The following is a 24,308-nucleotide window of genomic DNA, read 5'->3' as shown; positions in this document are numbered from 1 at the left end:
CCGAATTATTGGTTAAATACTCGTTCTTGATACTACTAATATGAATAGAAATGTCCTAACAATAATATAAATATATAACTTCGATCAGCGACCCTACCGACCAAGATGCTTCGAGTGATCATTACGTCCTGTCTTCGTGTTTGTGTACAAACATCTCCTGTTTCTTGTATTATACTGAGCAAACTTGTAGCAACGTTGTGCACTGGCGCGTGTGTATTTACAAACAAAAGGATGTCATTTCTACCATACGTGCGTTTGTTTGCTGCTGCGTTCAGGATATCTTTGAGTGGGTGTTAGGTGACCATGCGTTATTCAGGTTTGGGGAGCTGACGCCATTTGTGAAATATCTAGGGATCTGGACATATTTGTATGAATTAGGAGGTATGGATTAAAAAAAAATAAAAAAATAAAAAGGACACAACACATTTGAAAAGATGAACAGAACTTTAACCAAGGGCAGGTAGGTTTCGACCAATATTTCTAAACCTAAGTACCCTGGGTCACCTCGAAGAGGTCCGCGGACGATCATCAGCAGAAACTAGACATCCCTATCTTCCTAAAGTAAACTGTGTTTTTAACTCAGGTATTAAGTGGAGTCGCTACTCTCCAAAGACAAGATCATGTGTGATCAACCCCCCCTGCTAATATTTTTTTTGTGTTTTTCTTTTAACTGGGGTAATAAGTGGAGTCGTCACTCTCCAAAGACAAGACCTAGTATGATCAAACCCCCTTGCTAACTTAATTTTTATTTGATTTTGTTTTATTTTTGACTGGGGTAATAAGTGGAGTCGTCATTCTCCAAAGACAGGACCTAGTATGATCAAACCCCCTTGCTAACTTAATTTTTTTTTGATTTTGTTTTATTCTTGACTGGAGTAATAAGTGGAGTCGTCACTCTCCAAAGACAAGACTGAGTGTAGTCAAGCCCCCTTGCTGACTCATTCCGGTAAAAATATTCTTATTACAGCTCTTCTAAAAAGAAAACATATGACTCGTGACTGTTAATAAGGCAGTCATCACAGAAAATTACAGCTCTATCGTTGCAATGTATCCACCTGTGAATTATTTGGTCGAAGGCTATGGTTGTGTAGTGACCATTATTTAAGTTGCCGCAATGGTTGATAATAGCCCTTAATTAAAATTTTTTACGAAATTTCACTTCTCCATCTACGGTAAAAGGTATGGAAATGGTACCAGGGTAAGCAGTAATACGAAAGGCAATTTTTGACATAACGCCGTTACACTGGCAAACCGTTTTAGCTGTAAAATGAGATGGGAACCGCACGACACTACCTCTTTTTCAATTAGAGCAGTTTGATGAGCGTTGCAAACATGGCAGAAGTAGGCATTGGTGTCTGACAACTCCTCGCTTTCAAAGAAATTATCTAAGGAAGATTGTAACGTAGGGTGCAGAGAAAGTTGGATGCATGGTGCTATAACTTCTGAGGAGCTGGTAATATGACATGAATTGCAAGTGGTTGATGCTAATACTAAAAAGACTTCCAAGAAATGGAAAGTCTAATGACAGACCAGGTAGGAGATATTCAAGAACCTCGGGGACGTCATGCTGAGCAAAGATATTAAATGCACTTCCCTTCGCAGCTGAGATATGATGTTGCATAGCACGCAAAAAATGGGAGGGATCAACTGGACTTGTAGAAACAGCTAAACTTTGAAGAACACCTACAAATGCTTCGCCTAACTTTGAGGTTGTTTTGCTGACAGAAATGGCTTCTTTAACTCTTGGAAGGTTATAAAAACATTGTAAGGTTGAGGTTGCATAACATGTTTTTTAGACCGCTATTCCTAAAATCAGGGTTAGATGGCAATGCGACTGTTGTTTTGGAAAACCTTGTAGCAAGTTTTTCGGGTTTTTTGATTTTACAAGATTTTGTGTGACTTGCGGAAGATTTCTCAGGGGTTTCTGAACAGAAACCCCTTGTGCCCACCTCAATGGCAAAGAAATGCATGATCCACCAATTGTTTTTCAAAGCATAACAAAGTGAAGAATATTTGTTAAGCTGTCGTTCGTGCCAATATTCCGTGTTCTCTTCACATGGACAAGTCAGTTCTAACATAGTTACAGTTTTGGAAGAACTCGATATTAATAACACAACTGGGCGTAGTTGTGTTATGGCAATGTATAGTGAAACAACTAAAACGGAATCTAAATCTGACAGTATTTTCCAATCGGAAGCAAGGTGAAGAAGGCGCTGTTCTTGAAAGGATTGAACCAATCAACATTTAGCATTAGTCCTAAATTTCTTTCATCTTTAAAAAACAAATTCCTATTTTTATGTAAAAACTCTTGGTACACATTGCCATCACATATATTAGCCAACGCTTCAGTTTTGGAAAATTATGGTCCTTGATACAACAACTCTTTAAATCCTGGACATTTCAGTAATTCCTGAACAGAAGATTTGATGCTGCGAGCACAGTAAGCTTTATATGGATACAGAAATATATATTTGCAATTAAAAGTTTTCATCAACGTTGTGCCACAAGGCGATCTGAAATGTTGTGTTGGATGTTTAGGAAAAGCAACATAAGAACACTTTTTTGATATGCGCTTACCTATAACAAAAACGTGTATATACAACTAAAAAATGGTGTATTTACAGTTGATCCAATCTAAATAGAAGGCTCATATTTATGTAGAAGATAAAAAATTTTTCATATTGCTAATGCCATATACACATACAAAACATCAAAATAACAAACTTGATTTTACCACCATAGTATTCGTAGCAATCATCAAATTTAAATACAGAGTCGCATCTTGTACACACCACATATTTATTAAAATCATCTCTTTAACTTCCAAGAAATTTTCTTGCCATGTAAAGCGTGGATAGAAACGTATTGATGAACTCATTGAGGAATTCTGACTAAACATATTGATATAGAAGAAGAATTTTTTGACAACAGCAGTAAAATTATCTGATGTACTATCAGACATAAAGTTTAGCACCATCCAACTCATAAGAACGTTCAGCACACTTTTTATAACTGTTGCACATTTTCAGTGACACATTTTATCAGACGTATCGACAACAAAATCTTCGGGCGAAGTTGTATTAGGATCGTTTCATATTTCTGGCTCATCACCTTAGAACTGAACAGTAAACATATATATTCTGTATGAAAAAAAAAGACGAAAAAATAGATTGCTAAGTCTTGGCACTGACACTCTTTGTAAAAAGTAAGTACTTTACAATTATCAAAAAATACCTGTACATTATCACATGGTTCTTCATCAATTTTTTTTTTGATTATGAGATAATAAAACAGCAAGCTGTAATGATTCGACTAGTCCAATGACTCTTATTTTAAGTGGTAGAGGTTAAACCCTCTAAAAGATCTCTACACAAAGCAAGATCTCCCATTTACAAGGATGGTCTGTACAACCAAGTTAATTGAAAAAGCAACCCTCTGGACAATACAAATATTGCAACAACAAAACAAAAAAAACAACATATATTGACATAAAACGTATATATATACAAATAAATAAAAACTATAAAAAGGGGGCAAACAACTACCTATTAACAAAATGACGATTTTCTCCATGACCTGATGAAAAATAAACAAATAATCATAAGAGGCTAAATATAGTGTATGTACCGTACGAGTTTCTGTGCGACGTAGTGTTGTTTATATTCACAGGCCTTTTACACAATCCGACAGGCAGAAAAATGCACGCCGTAGTCGCAAAATCCCTCATTCATTTCTGCAGGGACTTTTTGGAGGACACAAACATAACATATTTTTGAGGGTGGCCTAATGATTGTCCAAAAAGTATATCTAAAAAAATATGAAAAAGAAGCTAGCTATTCCTTCGTCATTTGAGTCGGAATAATGTAGATCTTCAGTTCACATTTCGCCAGTAGAATCACCATCACACTCAACTTCATTGTTGCTCTGCTGCTGTTTGTCATAGGATGTTTGTGAAGTCGGAAGTGACTTTTTTTTTTGATGAAAGTACCTTGACTGTTTGCTTTGCTTAACACAATTATCATTTTTATGTTTCAAATAAAAATTTGTTTTAGAAACACACTGTCCACACATGGTGTATAGTTTTCGTCTGTTTTTGTTATCCACCATTTCCTAAATAAAGTTTATAAAAAGAAAAGTATAAAATTGGCGCTGAGTGTTGTGTAATTTGAGGACTGCATTTACGATATGTTATGTTGATGTTAAAATTGAATTCTTTTGAATTTCAATTTTATGTAACTACATATAAATGTAGTATTTTTAGGAGATGATTTCCAAACTATTTTCTTTTTAAATAAACCTTTTATTAATTTTTCATACCATGAAGATAATGTGTCTGGGTTTTATATCGTATTTGCATGTGCGCGCGCATTTCACCAAAGACCATTCATTAATCCAGCGCGGTTTTTAAGATGGCATCAACTTCAAGCTTTTTTAACAAACACTAAAGTGCTGAGTGGTGATTCCTTCTAGATCCACTGGGTCTAAGCAGTATGTTTTTCGTTTTCTTAGCTAGCTTTATGGTGGCAATATACTCAATTTATATTTTTGTCCCTCTAGCTCACCTGCTCCATCAGCTTCCAGTGATAATGAAATTTTATTTCCCGAAGACACATTATTCTCGACTCCGTCATCATCGCCATCATCTGTTAATGACAATGTTTTAAGGTAAGTCAAAGCTAACTATCTACCCAACTTGACTAAACTTGACGAAAAAGTGCGCAATTTTTTTAATAAAGTAAAAACTGTAATGCAGAAATGCACTCACTCACCGAGAGTTCCCTTGAAAATTCTCGTTCTTTACGAGTGCGCATCTGTGTATCTGGGTTGCAGCTTTTATATAATAAATATTTTCTGTATGAATCCTAAGGTTGCTCCTTTAAATATTTTCTTTATAGGATGATTAACAACATACAACAAGGAAAATGAAGGATGAAATTCAGGAATTAAAGAATGACATTTTGTTGCTAAAAGAACTTAAACAAAGTAAAGACCGAATTAACGTACCACCTGAACTTTCTATTATATGCAAATTAGTGTAAAGGCAGAAAATATTTCTGTATTTTGTATTTAGATAATTATTCGTATCTTTCATTCAAGGAGAAGGAAGAATGGAAATTTGACCAGGGCTGAGATATTATGCTTTTCATTTAAATATATTGAACTTATTTATTCCTATACGTATTTATGCATTTAGAAGCAATGCGGGAAATGAAAATGCAAAACAATGCAATGCTCGGATGATGAACAGGCTAGGCAGAAAAAGATCGGACGAGTTATATCAGCAAGACACAGGGTGAGTATTTTTTTTCCATCAGGACAAAGAATGTAGGTACATGCATTATTTCCCTTTGTGGTTGGCAGTAAAAAATATTTTTCGTAGCATTTATTTTTGCAGTTAGAGCCAAAAAATATTTTTCACCTGAGTTAATTTTTGTGTGAAACACCGTAAACATCTTAAAAAAAACAGATTTGTGTTTTTACTAATTGATAAAGTGTACTTTGGTCCTTTTAAGCAGCAACGTATTTCTATAATATTAGTCATTATACACAATGCCAACGATCAAGTCCTTAAGGAAGGGGATGATCTGAAATGGCGGAAATATCTTAAAGTTTAGGCAATGTCGGATGAAGATGAGGTTGAAGATAAGAAAGTGCACAGGACATTGGTTTTGTGATATGATGAAGTTACCGATTTGTTGCACCGGTGTGATGCTGCTCTTAAAATAGTAAGAAAGTATGGTGAACCATCAACATGTGTTCCGATATACATTGCGTGGAATTTATTAAGCCAGAAATCAATATTTCAGAAACATAACCTTTTGCATATTTAAAATATTTTTTCTTTTTTGATATATACATTTATACATTTGATACATTTACTTGAGAAGTTGAATAAAAGTTATTTTTTTCTGTTTAATTTACTAAAAAGGTCTCCATCTTGCTTCATTGTTAGACATGTTTGTTTGCTCCTATTATATTTTTGTTGTTTTTCTTCTTCTTTCTTTTTTATTTTTCACCGAATTTTGCAAATATGTACTAGTTTTTTTCGCCGAAATTTATCTGCCACAACTTTTGGGGGTTAATGTAGCTTTTCGTTTTATCCACGTTAACCCTATTAAACCCTGGCCTTATAGGTCTGCTGTAGCACCGGGAGGAGGGGGGTTGGCATAAATTGTCCGCGGCCACATTTTTATAAACTACTCATGAACTACAAATCATTTTGCTATAAAACTTGGCACACTTATAATTCAACACAATAGGATCGACTTTTAATTTGGGTGTAATAACGTCATTGCCACCTGTTGTGACGTCATCAAAGACAAAAGGTAGCTGATTTTCTTAGTTATTAATGAAAAATGTCGTAGTTTAGTGTATGCCTTGTTTCGAAAGTAGAAAAGTATGTAAAATATATACAAAAATATTATATAATAAAATTATTATGATTAAATAATTATGAAAAAAATCTAATTAATAGATATGTTAGGAGAAAATGAAATTTGATCACAATAAAAAATGTTTTTTTCTAATTCAAAACATCAATTTTTCTCTTTTTTTTGAAAAGTAAGTATATTTCCCAAAACGAAGAATTAATCACAAATAAAGACAATCAAAGACAAAGGGTAATTTCCGTAAAATATCAATTTTGGTCCGCAAATTATATATTCTGGTCTGTAAATTACACATCTGGTCCACATTTTATCTTACACGTGTGATTACTCTCAAATGTTTATCAACTGAATAATTTTCGACTAAAGATTTAGCATAGAAGAAGATAAAAAACTATTTACTTGTTCACAAATGGCTTACTTCAGGAAATGTACAAAAAAAACATCTATTTTATAGTATATATATTGTATATAACCATTAACTAATGTATTTGAAGAACACTAACGGATAGTATATTGTATACAAGCAAGTAATGTATATAAAGAACACGTTACCGGCAGTAATAAATTTAAAAAATATGTACCTCATTATTTAGTTATTCCTCTATCCTTGGCCTCAAAGATACTAAAGACAACAGTGAATGACTATAAAAATCATAAAATCAATTGCAATAATTCATAAAAATCACTATAATAATAATTTTTTTTCTAAAAGGTAGTAAAAATTATCTAGGATTTTTTTTACCTTGCTGTTCAGATTCTTTGTGTTACAAAAATTCTGTATGGGGAGACTAATTTTTAGGTTTCAACTGTGTTGTTGTATTCCTATTTTCAATATTTTATGTTGTAACACAGAAAGCAAACATATTTAGGATGAATGTTGTCCACATCCTCTTGTGTATGAATAAAAGAAAATTCTAATTCCTTTTAAAGTGTCATTTTCTGTTTTGCAATACCTTTATTTTTGGAAAAAATTCTCCACAAACTCTACAAACTTTTGCAATTATGTTTTCATGGTTTTTGGCGGCCATTTATTTGTTGTTGCAGATCTTTAAATTTTTAGGAAAAAAGTGAAATGCATTCTAAACATAGTTGTTTAAAGAGCTTAAGCCCTGAACAAAATGCTGCAAAAACCTCTTTGATAAAAAAAACTTTGGTTGTCGAGATATTTAATGAGATAGCTAGGTGAATTTTTGTGTGTTAACTTTCTTTTTTAGTAAGTAAGTTACGTAACCTGGCCTCACTTCTTTCAATTAAAATAGTACATTTCCTTAGTTTGTTGCTGAAATCGCTGTAAGATGCATCAAAAAAGAGTATTGGCAAGGAACATGTAACGTTTTCTATACCAAAAACGACAAGTAATAAATCTTCAGCATAAGACATGTTCAAACATTTGAGAAGAGAGATCTTAATTAATTTGCTAATTGATAGTTAAGATAGTAACGAAAAATGGTCAAATATCCACAGAAAGTTTAGTTTCTGGTAGATGCATTTCAATGAGCGAAATACACAAGAAAATCTTCCTAGAACATCAACAAATGAAAATATTAAGTTTTGAGAATTAAAAATACAACAACATTAACAAGATATTTTATACTGCGATCATACCATGCATCAATTCCTAACGCTGGACAATTACTGCTACATTTGTTTATGATGATGAAATATTTTATACCAATGAAGAGATGTTTCTTAAATCATCAGATTAAGATTATAGTACAATACATGTACAATACTTTAATGCTAAAACTTAGTACACAAATAAACATTGAAAATTGACATTTTATTTTAATATTGAATTTTTTTGCCTGAATCACAAAAAAAGTATCACAACATCTACAAAATTTGCATATTGTGTAACTATATGTGACGGCAAAAAAGTGTAGTAATTTTTATGGACTGCTAAAATTTAAAATTAAAATATTGGAAACTTTAAAAACATAAAATAATACTTCTTCCTAAACACATTGTCAATGTTGCATGTTTCGTTATTTAACTTTGGTCACAAGGCATTTCATATAAATATTGGTGGAAAGACCATCAATATACACTGTTTGCGTATAAACAGGATTTAGTGACATAAGAGTCATGACATAGGAAATTATTGTTAATGGCATTTTCATGGTGGGTGTTATTCTACTACAGTACATTTTAATAGGACGATATAAGTCAAAATACAGGTACATTTGGAGAAATATTTAGAATAAACTTTTGCAAACAAATAAAAGACTATATAAACATCATATTGATTTTTGAATTAAAGTTATTTTGTGTGTTTTTAAGTATAACGTGTACCAATTTCTAAAAAAGAAAAAAAAAAGAATCATAAATGAAAAAATTTGTAACCATCAAACCTAGAGGAATCGTAAAACTTACCCAAAATTAATTTTGCTTAATTAATTTTTGAAATTAAAGAATAAAGAAAGAAAGTTGCAATAATTATTTCCTTAATACTTTTTTTAGAATGAAAAATGAGATTATTTCGATTTATATATAGGTGGCCATCCAGAAATACAATTTGAATGTGGTAATTTGCATGGAGGAAACCATCCATGCATTTGTGTATGTAAGAAAAGCAGATTCAATGACATCGTGCATACAAAGAACAAAATTTCCAGAAAAAGGTGTAAAGCTTTAATTTTGCATTTCTGCAATCTCATTATAGATGCTCAACAAGAAGCACAGGCTTGTATCTAAACTTGGGAAAACCATTTTCTATACAAAAATTTGAAGACACCAAGTATAAATGAATTGCGGGTAAAGCGTATATATATATATATATATATATATATATATATATATATATATATATATATATATATATATATATATATATATATATATATATATATATATATATATATATATATATATATATATATATATATATATATATATATATATATATATATATATATATACCAAAATATATATATATATATATGTAATGGCCGCATTTGGTAGACAATTTGTGCCAAAAAATGCAACCTTTGGTAGACACGGTCATTTGGTAGACAATTTCGTGTCCACCAAAATATTTATATATATATATTTAGCATTTGGTAGACAAAAAAGCAATTTTCTTTTATGCCACCTTCTTCTGCACCAAGTACTCTGTTAACACCAAAAATTTGAACTCTATTAGGTCTTTGGCTACTGAGAAATATCACTTTTAAAAATAGTTGTTGTATATATGCGAAAGTCAAATGCGTCATCATTTGGTAGACACGGCATATAGTTCGACTTTCATGGAAGCCTGGTACCTATAAATGGGAATCAACTTCGCCTTAAACAGTGTCTTAATACTATAACATGGTAAAAAAAATATTAACATTCCCGTTATTTGTTTAGGGCTTCCACTTAAAAATATATACTTTATACATTTATGCTGGGCGTATTCCACCCCATCCTGTTGGTTTTTTTTTAATAACTCGTTTTTGCTCTGATAAAAAGCAATTTTCTTTAATGCCACCTTCTTCTGCACCAAGTACTCTGTTAACACCAAAAATTTGAACTCTATTAGGTCTTTGGCTGCTGAGAAATATCACTTTTAAAAATGGTTGTTGTATATATGCAAAAGTCAAATGCGTCATCATTTGGTAGACACGGCATATATTTCGACTTTCATGGAAGCCTGGTACCTATAAATGGGAATCAACTTCGCCTTAAACAGTGTCTTAATACTATAACATGGTAAAAAGAATATTAACATTCCCGTTATTTGTTTATGGCTTCCACTTGAAAATATATACTTTATACATTTATGCTGGGCGTATTCCACCCCATCCTGTTGGTTTTTTTTTAATAACTCGTTTTTGCTCTGATACTTATTGAGTCTTTTTATATTTATCTATTAGGCAATCACATGCTATTTTGTTAGGTCTAAGACCTTTCAAACCCTTGGATATTGTCTATTACTTAAAACTACCCCTTAAGATCATAATCGGGAAAATTTGATAATCTTAGATAGGATAATCCTTAGAACATGAAACTTACATCACAACTTTAGTTCATCAAGGGAAAATATTCCGAAAATATTGAAGACGTGCTTAATCCAATTTTTAATATTTTTGGATTTAACCCAAAATCCTGGAAAATCGGATTTTCGTGCAATTTTGTATTTGGTATTTCATGCTTCACAAAAAATGTGCTCACATAAGTAAACAAGTTGACGTACACTATGTGCCAAATGGGATTTAATTGGACTCTTCCTAGTCATAACATGATTGAAATATTCCCAGACTGAATAGTGTTAAATTGTCCCCTTAACTGCAAAAATCGAACTTGCATTTAAATTACTTTATTCTTTAGGGAATTATTGTTAGTTTGTAATTTTTTTATTTTTTTTATTCGGACATTTATCGATAAAATTGCTTAAATACAATATCACCTATGGATCCTTCCGAGACTCTATAGACTGTATAGGCTAGCTTAACGATTGGTCCTCCCGTTTGTAAACAGATCGCTGCCTTGAAAGGTGGACTAGAGCATTAAAAGATTGGACAGCCTAACTATAAGCGCGTGCGCCCGTTGTTTGAAAAAGGGTCACAAATTTTAACTGTTAACCATTGTCGTTCTGCGAGTTTTTGAATAAATGAATTCAAAGTGGAAGATGGGTCAGGACATCGTCACTACTTTTAATTTTTAGCTCTCTACTTAATACTTAATTTGCCGTTAATGTTTTAAGTACAAATATTTCTAGCTCAGAAAGATGCCTTTATAAAAACCTAACCTGACCTAAATTTTTTCAACTAGCTTCGAAGATCTCACTTTTGTTTTAGTCACAGAAATAAAATAAGCAACTTGAACTGAACTTAATACATTTCAGTTACTTAAATAAACGTCCGGAAAAAGCAACTCTTCTATGGAACCATTTGAAGAGGACATATATACTTGTTTTGACCTTTTTACGTTTCAAGACCTTTACTTTTGTAATATTTGTTTTTGATAAATTTGACATGTTAAGCGTTTCATCACGGTTTTTTAAATCATGTATAAATCTTAAGCAAATCAAATCAAATATAACATTTTGGTTTAAAACGTTGATCATGCGGAAGCAGAAAATATTCAACTAACTAAGCCAACTGTACTATGTTGTTCTAACCAATTTCATTGTTTCTTTTTTGATCATTTTTAAATGACGCGCTATCTATGGTAAACTCTACTAAAATACATTCACTTTTTATTAACCAAACTTGTTGAATGCAGATTCTACAGTTAATTTTGTAACGTAGCTAGTCTATATTTTATTTAAATAGGCCATAGCTTTAAACATTCAAACTTTTCCACGAAATAAATCTAAACGGAGTAACAACACTAGCTGCGTAGCCTGTGCTTTTATTAAAAACAATATATATACGATAAATAATTCCTAATTTCATGTTTTTAAAACTTTAATTTACCAATATTTTTCTTATCTACAACTCAGTATAGGTAAATTAAAATACAGTAACTTGTTTGATATTCAAAATTTCCTGCTTTGGCGACGTTATTGTCACAGTCAAACCGCTTACGAGCATAACTTTTAAACGCTTACGAGCGTAACTTCAAAATTATCAAACAAACTGCTATAAGAGATTATTTATATGCATTATTGTCTTGAAAATTTCACACTTTATTATAATTTTGGCGAGGATCTCAAATATTTTATCCATTTTACTGTTAAATACTTTTAAAAAAACTGGGATACAACAAAGAGAATAAATATAAAAATACGGTCAGTGTCTATTAATTTTTAAAAATTAAACTTAATAAAACTGTTTTGTCACTGCTTTAGTTTAAAGGCGTAGCCACAGTCTATTGCTTATATCATTGGAGTTTTTTTAATTAAAGCGCTCAATCTGACATATACCGCCGATTCACTGGTTTAGTTTCTATAATAATTGTCATTGTCCGTCTGTCGGTCAAAACTGAATTAGACTAAACCACGTACTAAATCTTCAAGCTACAAGTAACAAATGACAGAGATCTCTTCTGTCGCGTTGAATTGCTTTCTAATTTTTGTAATATACAATTAATATTTCAGCACGGTCTTAAACTGGATCTTCACAAATGTTAACTAAATGACAGTTTTCTCTCTTTTCAAACTAAATATTATGGACAGAAAAATAGAACATCATAATGGAAAAAAAGACAAGACACTAAGCGAGCAATGGTGAGAAGTTCCAGATTGCCAGATATTTTCACCTAGGCTGAACTCCAAATTTGTGTTCCCAATAAAGTATCGGTTGCCTAGGTAAAAAATATCTGCCAATCTGGAACTTCTCACCATTGCCTCAACAAATAAATTTAAACGCGCATAAAGACGATTAATAAGTGCGTGTTATTGTCAAATTTCCACATTTTCAAAATATGTGCATACAGCATTTATTGTTTTCCACGGCGAAACGGCTATTTACAAATTTCAGAACAAGGAAAAAATATTCGGAACTCTAAACGCTCCTTCAAGGTTGATGATGTTGTGTTGGTATCGGAGATTGGAAGATGTACATGTTATCTTATCTTACGATAATTGAACAAACTATAATGATGAGAAATTGTAATGGGCAACGAACACTCTATTTCAAATTGGTTTTACTTGTTGATGTTAGTAAAGGATAATGCCCCAGCGAACCAAGAAAAATAGTCTTCTTTAACTTTTTATGCATTAACTCTGTGCAGGAGGTCATGTACCTTAGATGCACGGAAGACATTTCGAAGGAAGCCATAATGTTATTGCTGTTCGTAGGCAACACATTGGAGTGAGCATTGGGATCCCTTCTCAGTTGTGATTTATTATAGTAAGTTGTTTTCTTGCTGAGAACACCACTCTTTTCACTAATTGGACTAATGCCTAGTATCGTAAAATAGGAAGTATTTTCAGTTTGTGCTGCTTATGGCAGTTGTGGTGAGTGGTTTGTAGTCCTTTAGCTCTACGTGTTTTTATTTTGCACATTTCCTGGTTAAATCTTCTGACATTGTGTAATAAAACCATAATTTTTACACAAAGTCAAAAATTATAAGTATGGTTAATTTGTCAGATGTGTCAGAAAGTATAGGCTCAAAAATGGAGCCTTTGGTAGACAATCAGAGCAAAATTATATTATGCCGTATTATCTAACATTTCAAAGTTTATATAAACAAAAATGCAGCATTTGGTGGAAACTAAGTGAAAAAAATGTGGTTTTATTACATAGAATTAAAAATTATAGGCACAAAATTGAAGCATTTGGTAGACAATCTGATGAAAATTGCACTTCGCCGTACTATCTAATATTTTAAAATTTCTATGAACAAAAATTCAGCATTTAGTGGACAATTGCGGCGTTATAACACAATTTTAAAAACTATAGGCACAAAAATGCAGCATTTGGTGGATAATCAGACGAAAATTGCATGTTGCAGTATAATCTAATACTACAACATTTATATAAACAAAAATGCAGCATTTGGTTGACAATGGATGACAGATTGTGGCGTTATAAGACAATTTTAAAGATTATTGGCACAAAAATGCAGCATTTGGTGGACAATCAGACAAAAAGTTGCATGTTGCGGTATAATCTAACATTTCACAATTTATATAAAAAAATGCAGTATTTGGTGGACACTAATTGAAAAAATGTGGTTTCATTACATAGAATCAAAAATTATAGGCACAAAATTAAAGCATTTGTTAGACAATCTGAGGGAAAACTACATTTTGCCGTACTATCTAATAACATAAAATTAATATGAACAAAAATGCAGCATTTGGTGGACAATGGATGATAGATTGTGGCGTTATAAGACAATTTTAAAATTTATAGGCACAAAAATGCAGCATTTGGTGGACAATCAGACAACAATTGCATGTTGCAGTATAATCTAATACTTCAAAATTATATATAAACAAAAATGCAGCATTTGGTGGAAACTAAGTGAAAAAAATGTGGTTTTATTACATAGAATTAAAAATTATAGGCACAAAATTGAAGCATTTGGTAGACAATCTGATGAAAATTGCACTTCGCCGTACTATCTAATATTTTAAAATTTCTATGAACAAAAATTCAGCATTTAGTGGACAATTGCGGCGTTATAACACAATTTTAAAAACTATAGGCACAAAAATGCAGCATTTGGTGGATAATCAGACGAAAATTGCATGTTGCAGTATAATCTAATACTACAACATTTATATAAACAAAAATGCAGCATTTGGTTGACAATGGATGACAGATTGTGGCGTTATAAGACAATTTTAAAGATTATTGGCACAAAAATGCAGCATTTGGTGGACAATCAGACAAAAAGTTGCATGTTGCGGTATAATCTAACATTTCACAATTTATATAATCAAAAATGCAGCATTCGGTGGACAATCAGACAAAAAGTTGCATGTTGCGGTATAATTAAACATTTCACAATTTATATAAAAAAATGCAGTATTTGGTGGACACTAATTGAAAAAATGTGGTTTTATTACATAGAATCAAAAATTATAGGCACAAAATTAAAGCATTTGTTAGACAATCTGAGGAAAACTACATTTTGCCGTACTATCTAATAACATAAAATTAATATGAACAAAAATGCAGCATTTGGTGGACAATGGATGATAGATTGTGGCGTTATAAGACAATTTTAAAAATTATAGGCACAAAAATGCAGCATTTGGTGGACAATCAGACAACAATTGCATGTTGCAGTATAATCTAATACTTCAAAATTATATATAAACAAAAATGCAGCATTTGGTGGACAATGGATAATAGATTGTGGCGTTATAAGACAATTTTAAAAATTATAGGCACAAAAATGCAGCATTCGGTGGACAATCAGACAAAAAGTTGCATGTTGCGGTATAATCTAACATTTCACAATTTATATAAAAAAATGCAGTATTTGGTGGACACTAATTGAAAAAATGTGGTTTCATTACATAGAATCAAAAATTATAGGCACAAAATTAAAGCATTTGTTAGACAATCTGAGGAAAACTACATTTTGCCGTACTATCTAATAACATAAAATTAATATGAACAAAAATGCAGCATTTGGTGGACAATGGATGATAGATTGTGGCGTTATAAGACAATTTTAAAAATTATAGGCACAAAAATGCAGCATTTGGTGGACAATCAGACAACAATTGCATGTTGCAGTATAATCTAATACTTCAAAATTATATATAAACAAAAATGCAGCATTTGGTGGACAATGGATAATAGATTGTGGCGTTATAAGACAATTTTAAAAATTATAGGCACAAAAATGCAGCATTTGGTGGACAATCAGACAAAAATTGCATGTTGCGGTATAATCTAATACTCCAAAATTTATGTAAACAAAAATGCAGTATTTAGTGGACACTAAGTGAAATAGTGTATTTTGACGGGATTTTTTGATATTTACAACATCTATATATACAAAAATTGAGCATTTGGTGGTCAATAAGTGAAATAATGCGCTTTTATTGCACAATATCAAATATTATAGGCTGAAAAATGGAGCATTTGGTAGACAATCAGAGGAAAATTACATTTTGCCGTACTATCTAATAACTTAACATTTATATCAACAAAAATGCAGCATTTAGTGGACACTAAGTGAAATAGTGTATTTTGACGGGATTTTTTGATATTTAAAACATCTATATATACAAAAATTGAGTATTTGGTGGGCAATAAGTGAAATAATGCGCTTTTATTACACAATATCAAATATGATAGGCTCAAATATGGAGCATTTGGTAGACAATTGGAGGGAAAATTACCCTTTGCGGTACTATCTAATATTTTAAAATTTCTATGAACAAAAATGCAGTATTTGGTGGACAATTGCGACGCTATAACACAATTTTTAAAAATAAAGGCATAAAAATGCAGCATTTGGTTGACAGTAAGTGAAAAAATGTGGTTTCATTACATAGAATCAAAAATTATAGGCACAAAATTAAAGCATTTGTTAGACAATCTGAGGAAAACTACATTTTGCCGTACTATCTAATAACTTAAAATTAATATGAACAAAAAATGCAGCATTTGGTGGACAATTGCGGCGTTATAACACAATTTTGAAAACTATAGGCACAAAAATGCATTATTTGGTGGATAATCAGACGAAAATTGCATGTTGCGGCATAATCTAATACTTCAAAATTTATGTAAACAAAAATGCAGCATTTGGTGGACACTAAGTGAAATAGTGTATTTTGACGGGATTTTTTGACATTTAAAACATCTATATATACAAAAATTGAGCATTTGGTGGTCAATAAGTGAAATAATGCGCTTTTATTGCACAATATCAAATATTATAGGGTGAAAAATGGAGCATTTGGTAGACAATCAGAGGAAAATTACATTTTGCCGTACTATCTAATAACTTAAAATTTATATCAACAAAAATGCAGCATTTGGTGGACACTAAATGAAATAGTGTATTTTGACGGGATTTTTTGATATTTAATATATACAAAAATATAAAATTAAAATATTAAATATATACAAAAATTGAGCATTTGGTGGTCAATAAGTGAAATAATGCGCTTTTATTGCACAATATCAAATATTATAGGCTGAAAAATGCAGCATTTGGTGGACAATCAGACAAAAAATGCATGTTGCGGTATAATCTAATACTTCAAAATTTATGTAAACAAAAATGCAGCATTTAGTGGACACTAAGTGAAAAAATGTGGTTTTGTTACACAGAATCAAAAATTATAGGCACAAAATTGAAACATTTAGTAGACAATCTGAGAAAAATTACATTTTGCCATACTATCTAATAACTTAAAATTAATATGAACAAAAAATGCAGCATTTGGTGGACAATTGCGGCGCTATAACACAATTTTAAAAAATAAAGGCCCAAAAATGCAGCATTTGGTGGATAATCAGATGAAAATTGCATATTGCAGTATAATCTAATACTACAAAATTTATATAAACAAAAATGCAGCATTTGGTGGACACTAAGTGAAAAAATGTGGTTTTGTTACACAGAATCAAAAATTATAGGCACAAAATTGAAACATTTAGTAGACAATCTGAGAAAAATTACATTTTGCCATACTATCTAATAACTTAAAATTAATATGAACAAAAAATGCAGCATTTGGTGGACAATTGCGGCGCTATAACACAATTTTGAAAACTATAGGCTGAAAAATGCAGCATTTGGTGGACAATCAGACAAAAATTGCTTGTTGCGGTATAATCTAATACTTAGAACTGTCATTGTTACGACTAAATTGAAAACGCGTGCAGTTAACCACAAGTTATAACTTTTATTGGAAACCAAGCTATATTTAATTATCAATGACACTTAAAATATTAATGCAACGCATTATCAATGTAACATAACTATGCATATGAAATATACTTACAATAAACAAAGAGTTAATCGTCCAACTTCAAAGTTTCGAATTATTTGATTAAGTAGCTATCCAGTTAGTGCCAAGTTTTACTTTGGAAAATTATCTGTTGAATCGGAAGGTTATGTTTAATATAAATAGAACTATTCGTTAGGCTGTGGAAGAAGCCACAGGTGCGCCGGTCTGAGCCTGTGCTCAGATTTTCACCTATCATGAGATTGCTGTTTTATGACCCTTTTATGTGACACAAACAGAATGCAACTATTATTATATAGCTTTACTTATGAATAAATAAAAGTTTACAATGACTTTAAATTTGCATTTTTCTTATAAATAGAGCTAGTTTGCTTCGTGGTTTGCTCGCCTGTAACGGTCAATTTGCTTCTTCTTGACGGGGATTGCTGTTGTTGCAAGTAACGCGCATTGTTTAGTGAAAGAAATTTGTGAACATTTTCTGGAAAACTAGCGTAGTCCTAAAATTTATCTTTGACTTACTGTTATTCACGTGGCAACGTTTTCTTTGTCGATTAAAATTTGAGACATGTATTTTTTAGAAACTTCAAAGGAAAAAGAACATTTTCACTTTGCTTGTCACAGACAGATAAACATTTTTTTTACCTTTGTACTTTCTTTCAAATTTGAGCAATTTTGAGAAAACCTTCTCTTTTGTAAGTCCCAATTTTGGTCTAGTTCGGTATTTTCAGTCATAACTTGGAAGAAAGAAAACAGACAAACGTTGTGTATTATTAAAAAAGACATTTTTGCATTAAATACACGCATTTCAAGTCATTAGAATATTGAATGTGTTATGTAAGAAACTTTCGCGGAAATAGAAATCAAAATAAGGCAACTGCAAATGTGTCCCCTGAGCGTATAGAGGACCTTCCATCTAGTGTGAATAATAAATCCATCATGTGTTAGTTTGTGTTTGACCTCGTATCTCCGAAAGAAGTCAAAACATTTTATTAAAATATAAATTTTCTCATCACATGTCCACGCTTTTTTGAAAACGTTGCCTTTAAAATGGCGGAATTGCTAATGTAATGCAAGTTACGACTACGCAGACGGAAGATATGCCTAATAGGTGCGAAAGAAAAACACCTTCATCTTTTTCACTTTCTCGAATTAAAAAATCGGAGAAGAAATTATAACTATTTTTTTAGATCCACCAATATCAACAGTAGATGTTTAATAATAACAACAACGCGGTACGTAAGAGATACAAAATGAGTACTATTTTTGTGCAATAATTCTATATATTCTTATTCCTGGATTACATTTCAAGAGGAATTTCGTTTTAAAAATCATTGTAAAGGAATTCATATCCTGGAATTTCCTCATTTCATGGCAAAATTTAGACTCGGGTTGTTTCAGTTTTAGAAGCAATATTTAAAGATTGAGGCTTTTTTTTTAGGCTCGTGTCTTTATAAAAAAGTGTGTATTCCGTGTAGTTTCTCATCATCGTAAATTCTTGTCATCGTATCAATTATTTTGCGTTATTCTCTCCTCTGGGCCTCGTGGTCTTTGAAAGAATAGCACTGGACACGAGAAGGCAATCACTACTTTAAGCCGCAATGTTGCTTCTTCCCTGGACCCACATCACATTTAAGTGTTTAATTATGACTTTCCTGAGAGGCCGCTCACACGTTAAATTTCATCCCAGGATGAGTTTCGTACGCGGATGAGTTCATCTCTGTGTCTTCTGAAAGTCCTCACAATGTTTACATGTTTAAGGCGGAATAAAATTTTATCCCGGGATGAGATCATCACGTTAAATTTCATCCCTATCCTAAAGACAGGGTAAAATCGTGTCTCGGGATGAGATTAAGAAAAAAAATAAGTGTAAACACAATAATTCTTTTCATTCCGGGATGAGAATGCTGAATGTACACTTTTCACACTTTTTGAACATCATTTTAAATATAAGAACTATAAAATGAATCCGATCATTCTTTTTGTGACAATCGACGCAAAGAAGTAAAGAAAGCATTTGGAAAAAAATATGAAAAGGTTGGTTGTAACTTTCTTCGTTAATTTATATATGAGATAACGAAATTCCATCCTAAATTTATACGAGTTCAAATATTATTCCAGCATTAATTATGGTTCTCATATGTTTGTACGAGAAAGTGTTTTAAAAATGCACGCCATTTTAATGTTATGCCTGCTGTATGCTAAAATGATGGTGTCTGTTTAAATTGGTAATTATTGATTTTTTATAGGAAATGTTAAAAAAAAATAAAGAGTGTACTGATTGATAGCGACGCAAAAGAAAATGAAGTGGAGGAAACTTTGCCGATTGAAAATAGTGAGGATTACACGGCCAACGGCGAGCCACCAACCTCAATCTTGCTCGTCGACATCTAGTCAATGCTTTGTTTCTACCAAACAGCTTCCCTCAGAAGAATTACATTGTTTCTATATTACTCTGCTAGTTGTATTAATAATACTATATGCAACTGTAACAGAAGGGATGTTATAGTTAAAATTGTCGATATATTTGTGATCAACAATATTACACTACTTCTCTCAGGCGCCATCGTTCTAGGTTTCTCGTTTGACCTTTCTACTCACAAATTAAAAAATATCAATTCAAATTATCATACGCAAAGTTAGCAAAATTAATGTTTCATCCCGGGATGTGATTACTCATCCCGAGATGAAAATATGCTGATTTCATCCCTCGATGAGGCTCACGTGTAAACACTTTTCGTTTCACGCCGGGACGAGTTCCATCCCGGGAAGAGATTTTGTCCTGTATGCGTATAAACGTGGTCTAAGTTTCCTGACTAAGACAATGTAATGTTTTATTGGTTAATCTGAGCTTACAAAATTATCGTTATCAACGTGCGTAACTTCTTACTGAAGATTATTATTGGGATGGTTTATCTAGCTTTTCAGATATAAAAGAAGACAACAGGCTCTGGGGTCGAGGTTAGAATTTGACAGCCTACAGTAGTGCAATTAACTGATCTTATATTATTTTTAACCGTAAAATGAAACAAATGAACAGGAAAACAAACAAATTTTACAAGTTTCTCATGTGGAGAAACTTGTAAAATTCGCAAATCAACTATTTATAAAAATTTATTATTTGTTGTATCATGTGCAGCTGCGAAATGGAAGCGCCAAAAAGGAAAAGAAAAACGAACTTAAGAAAAATTGCAATATCGTGGACATTAAGATACTGTTTTGGGCCATTTAATAATTACTTCATGCTAGCGGGTAGATAGATCTTCCCGTTTTTTCATGACGTAGCGTGACGGTAAATAAGGGGTCGATAGGGAATAGTAATAATTAGTGTTTTAGTTTAGAATTCGAACGTTTGTAAACATGCATTTCAGTATATATTTGGCTTTGAACATACTGTTTATTCGGTAGTAAAAATGGCGACTTCATTTGCCTTCATTTTCCACAGCGTATAAAGGCAGATTTGCTTGTCAAAACAAACACGTTGTTATTGTAAAGTGTGTGGCAAAACATGAGAAAGGAATCTTTTCCTGAGCTGATATCTCAAGTCATTGCTCTAATTAAAACATGGAGGCATGAAAGAAATGCTGCTTAGCCTATAAAAGGCACTATTCTATCGCCTTGGAAACACTCTTCAAAGAAAAGTAAGCGAATTTCATTTGTATTTACAATGAATTAAATTAACAATCTTTCATAAGAATAATAATATTATTTGGACCTCTTTTCTTTGCTTTTTTAGGTGCAGCGGATTTATCAAAAACTCCGGTTCCGGCTCCCACCTCTTCTCCTGCTTCTAAAGTTAAGGAAACTTTCACAATTGATGAGGGAGAGAATTATAGGTTGGCAGAAAAAACTCCGTCCGAACAAAACAAAAAAAGCTGAACAATCAAATTAACATAGAAAATGAGATGTTGGTTGTATTGTATCAGAAGAGAGAACTCAATCAGTTGACCGAAAATGCTTAAAGTGGAACAAAAACACGTAAAGGAAACCTTGACAGCTTGAAGAAGAAGCTGGGAGAACTAAAGTTAAACCGACAACGCCAAAAAAGTACTAAAATGAACGGAAACGCAAAATTGATGCATTAGATGAAGTAACAAGGACAAAATCACAAGCCGTGTTTGCGGACACTGCCATTTATATTTTAAAAGTATCAAATCGAAACTATTTATTATACCGCCGAACAAAAGAATCGCGTGCAGTTGCCAAAAGCTTTGAAACATGAAAAGTGCGACCCCAAAGAGTTGCAGCCCGCCGAGAAAGAGAATTGCTATATGCATCGCGTTTCAGGAGCTTGAAAGAAGTGAGGACTCAACCGAGCGTGACGTCACGTAAAAGGGGTCTTACATAAAAACGTGATGGAGCGTGACAAATAGGGAAGGGTGGTTCTAAAACCACCGTGACTTAATTAAAAAGATAAATTGTAGTTTATTTACATAGATAGTTTTACTTCATCTTTGCCTTCCTACTATCAATTATTCGTAGTTTGTTCTTATAAGCATTAATTTCCGCATGTAGTGTCCGGCAAATCCCCTTTTCAAATGCTAATCTGGATCCCAGTAAAAATTATTCCCTAAACATTTTATGAGAATATCCCTGTTACACAACAGTCACATTTCATTGTAAAAATATGTTATTCTTCTCAACAGAGTTATGGTATTATCTTATTCTTGACACGATTTTAGGTATATGTAGCTATATTTTTATTTTTCTTGCTCATGGTTACATATCTATTTTTATCCTGACAAAGCTGTGATCATTTCGATTTGTAAACTCGTCGATGGGTTTACTTCTAAATTTTCGGTTTGTATTAAGTTGAACAACCTTTTTAAGGTCATTGCTCACAATGACGAACTCAAATATTGAAATTATCAAAAAGCTAATTTTTTCATTCCGGTGAATTTTATCCGTGAAAATAAAGTCCCTTAAAAATTGGCCACGCAAAAACTTACCGTTTAGATTTTTGACAATAAAGTACCGCATTTTCTTTACTTATTGTAGCTTCTTTCTAATTAACGGACACTACAAAAGCCGGGCGCTTTTTCACAGATAGACTTGGTTACGCCAGCGAAACTCCGGTCAGCGTCTCAAAGAAAATTTTGTAAAAGAGCACACTATTATCCGCCCATTTCATTCACCAAATGGACTTCTTCAAGTTTGTTTTTATTTAGCGGACACATTTTTTAAATATATTTATAATATACCCAACTAATTTTTAATCTATCTAATCAATGGAACTAAAGATGAAATTTCAATTCATCTCAACACAAGCATGAAGTTATTTCACAGCTACTATACCAAACACCTTAGTTTGTAGCTTATGTCCCTCATCGCGGCTTACCCTTTTATTCACTTTAAAATGAGGTTTGAGGTATAGTTGGGAACTTAATGATTTAACAAAAAAATGTCCTGAAAATAATATACTTTCTAAAACGAGGATACCTCTAATTAGTGGAACTTTTGCACCAGTGATCTTTGCTAATCTTAGGGATTACTATGAAGTTTTACAATCTTTTGGCGCTGATTCCACAAGCTTAATTCGGCTGATGGCTTACAAACACAAAGAAGAACATTTTAACATTTCCATTTTATTTTGTAAGAGTGAAATATTTTCCACTAAGAACATTATTACGATAAAGGTTCAACCAAGGGTACCTTATCAGGAACAAAAAAGTTGGAAAAACATTAGTCGGCAAAAATAAAAAGTCACTTTTTGCCGACTAAATTTTTTAATTTAGTCAGTTTTTGCCGAGTAAGTTTTTGAATTTAGTCACTAATAAAGAATAATTGCATAAAACTGATAAAAATTGGCAATAAAAAAGTACGCGGGTTCAGCATATAATTAATTTTTTCAGTGCACATAGTAATTTCTTTACCACTTACAACTTCAACTGCCAATTTTACGTTATGCATATTCCTTTAAAAGTGCATGACTGCAAGCAATGGTCAAACAATTACAAAATAATTGCATAGGTGCGATGCGCTGATTAATTGTGCAAATCGCCACGCTACTACTAAGGTGTAATAAACTCTTTTGGACTTTTCGTCATATTGGCCCATTCAATAACGCGATTATGAACTAGTGTAAATAAGTGTCAAAGTATTTAAATATTAGATTCAGATATTTTTATGCCGAACTAACAACAATGCTAATTAAAATATATATTTGGAAACTGAAATGTTAACAAAATATGGTGACGTTCACAACGCATGGTAGCAGGATCATTTACACCATCCTTTTCCTTCTTTTGTCTCGTAAACTATAGGTATGTGGGAAATGGCACACCATAGTTTAGGATGATTAAAACGTTTTTAACAATGAGATAAGGAAGTCAAATAGACAAAACACTGGGAAAAATTGAAGTAAATATCTCCCTATATCAAAACAGGAGAAATCTTGATTCCTTTTCTTTGTTCCATAATATATAGATTAGATATTCCCCTTGTTATTGCTACAATACAAAATAATGAGACATTTGTATTCTATTACTTATACCAGCAAAATCGAAATTTCTTTTTGCTCCAAAAGTTAAAAAAAGTAACTCCATTTTGACAGTAAAACACCTAAATCTTGTTAAGTTAAATGAGGTAGCCGACAAAAATATATATAT

The 24,308-nt window shown here is 32.0% G+C and overlaps 1 protein-coding gene across 1 annotated transcript in view; it reads right to left on the bottom strand.

Annotated features, from left to right (window-relative positions):
* Positions 1-181: 181 nt before the first annotated feature.
* Positions 182-24,308, bottom strand: part of LOC130647687 (uncharacterized) — a 79,550-nt gene continuing 55,423 nt past the window's right edge. Inside the window, exon 2 of the mRNA XM_057453628.1 lies at positions 182-3,545. The gene's annotated coding sequence lies outside the window, so the exon portion shown is untranslated. The remainder of the gene's footprint in view (positions 3,546-24,308) is intronic.

The sequence above is a fragment of the Hydractinia symbiolongicarpus genome, chromosome 6, assembly GCF_029227915.1.
Source record: "Hydractinia symbiolongicarpus strain clone_291-10 chromosome 6, HSymV2.1, whole genome shotgun sequence".
Lineage (NCBI taxonomy): Eukaryota > Metazoa > Cnidaria > Hydrozoa > Anthoathecata > Hydractiniidae > Hydractinia > Hydractinia symbiolongicarpus.
This window is presented reverse-complemented; position numbering and strand designations above follow the sequence as displayed.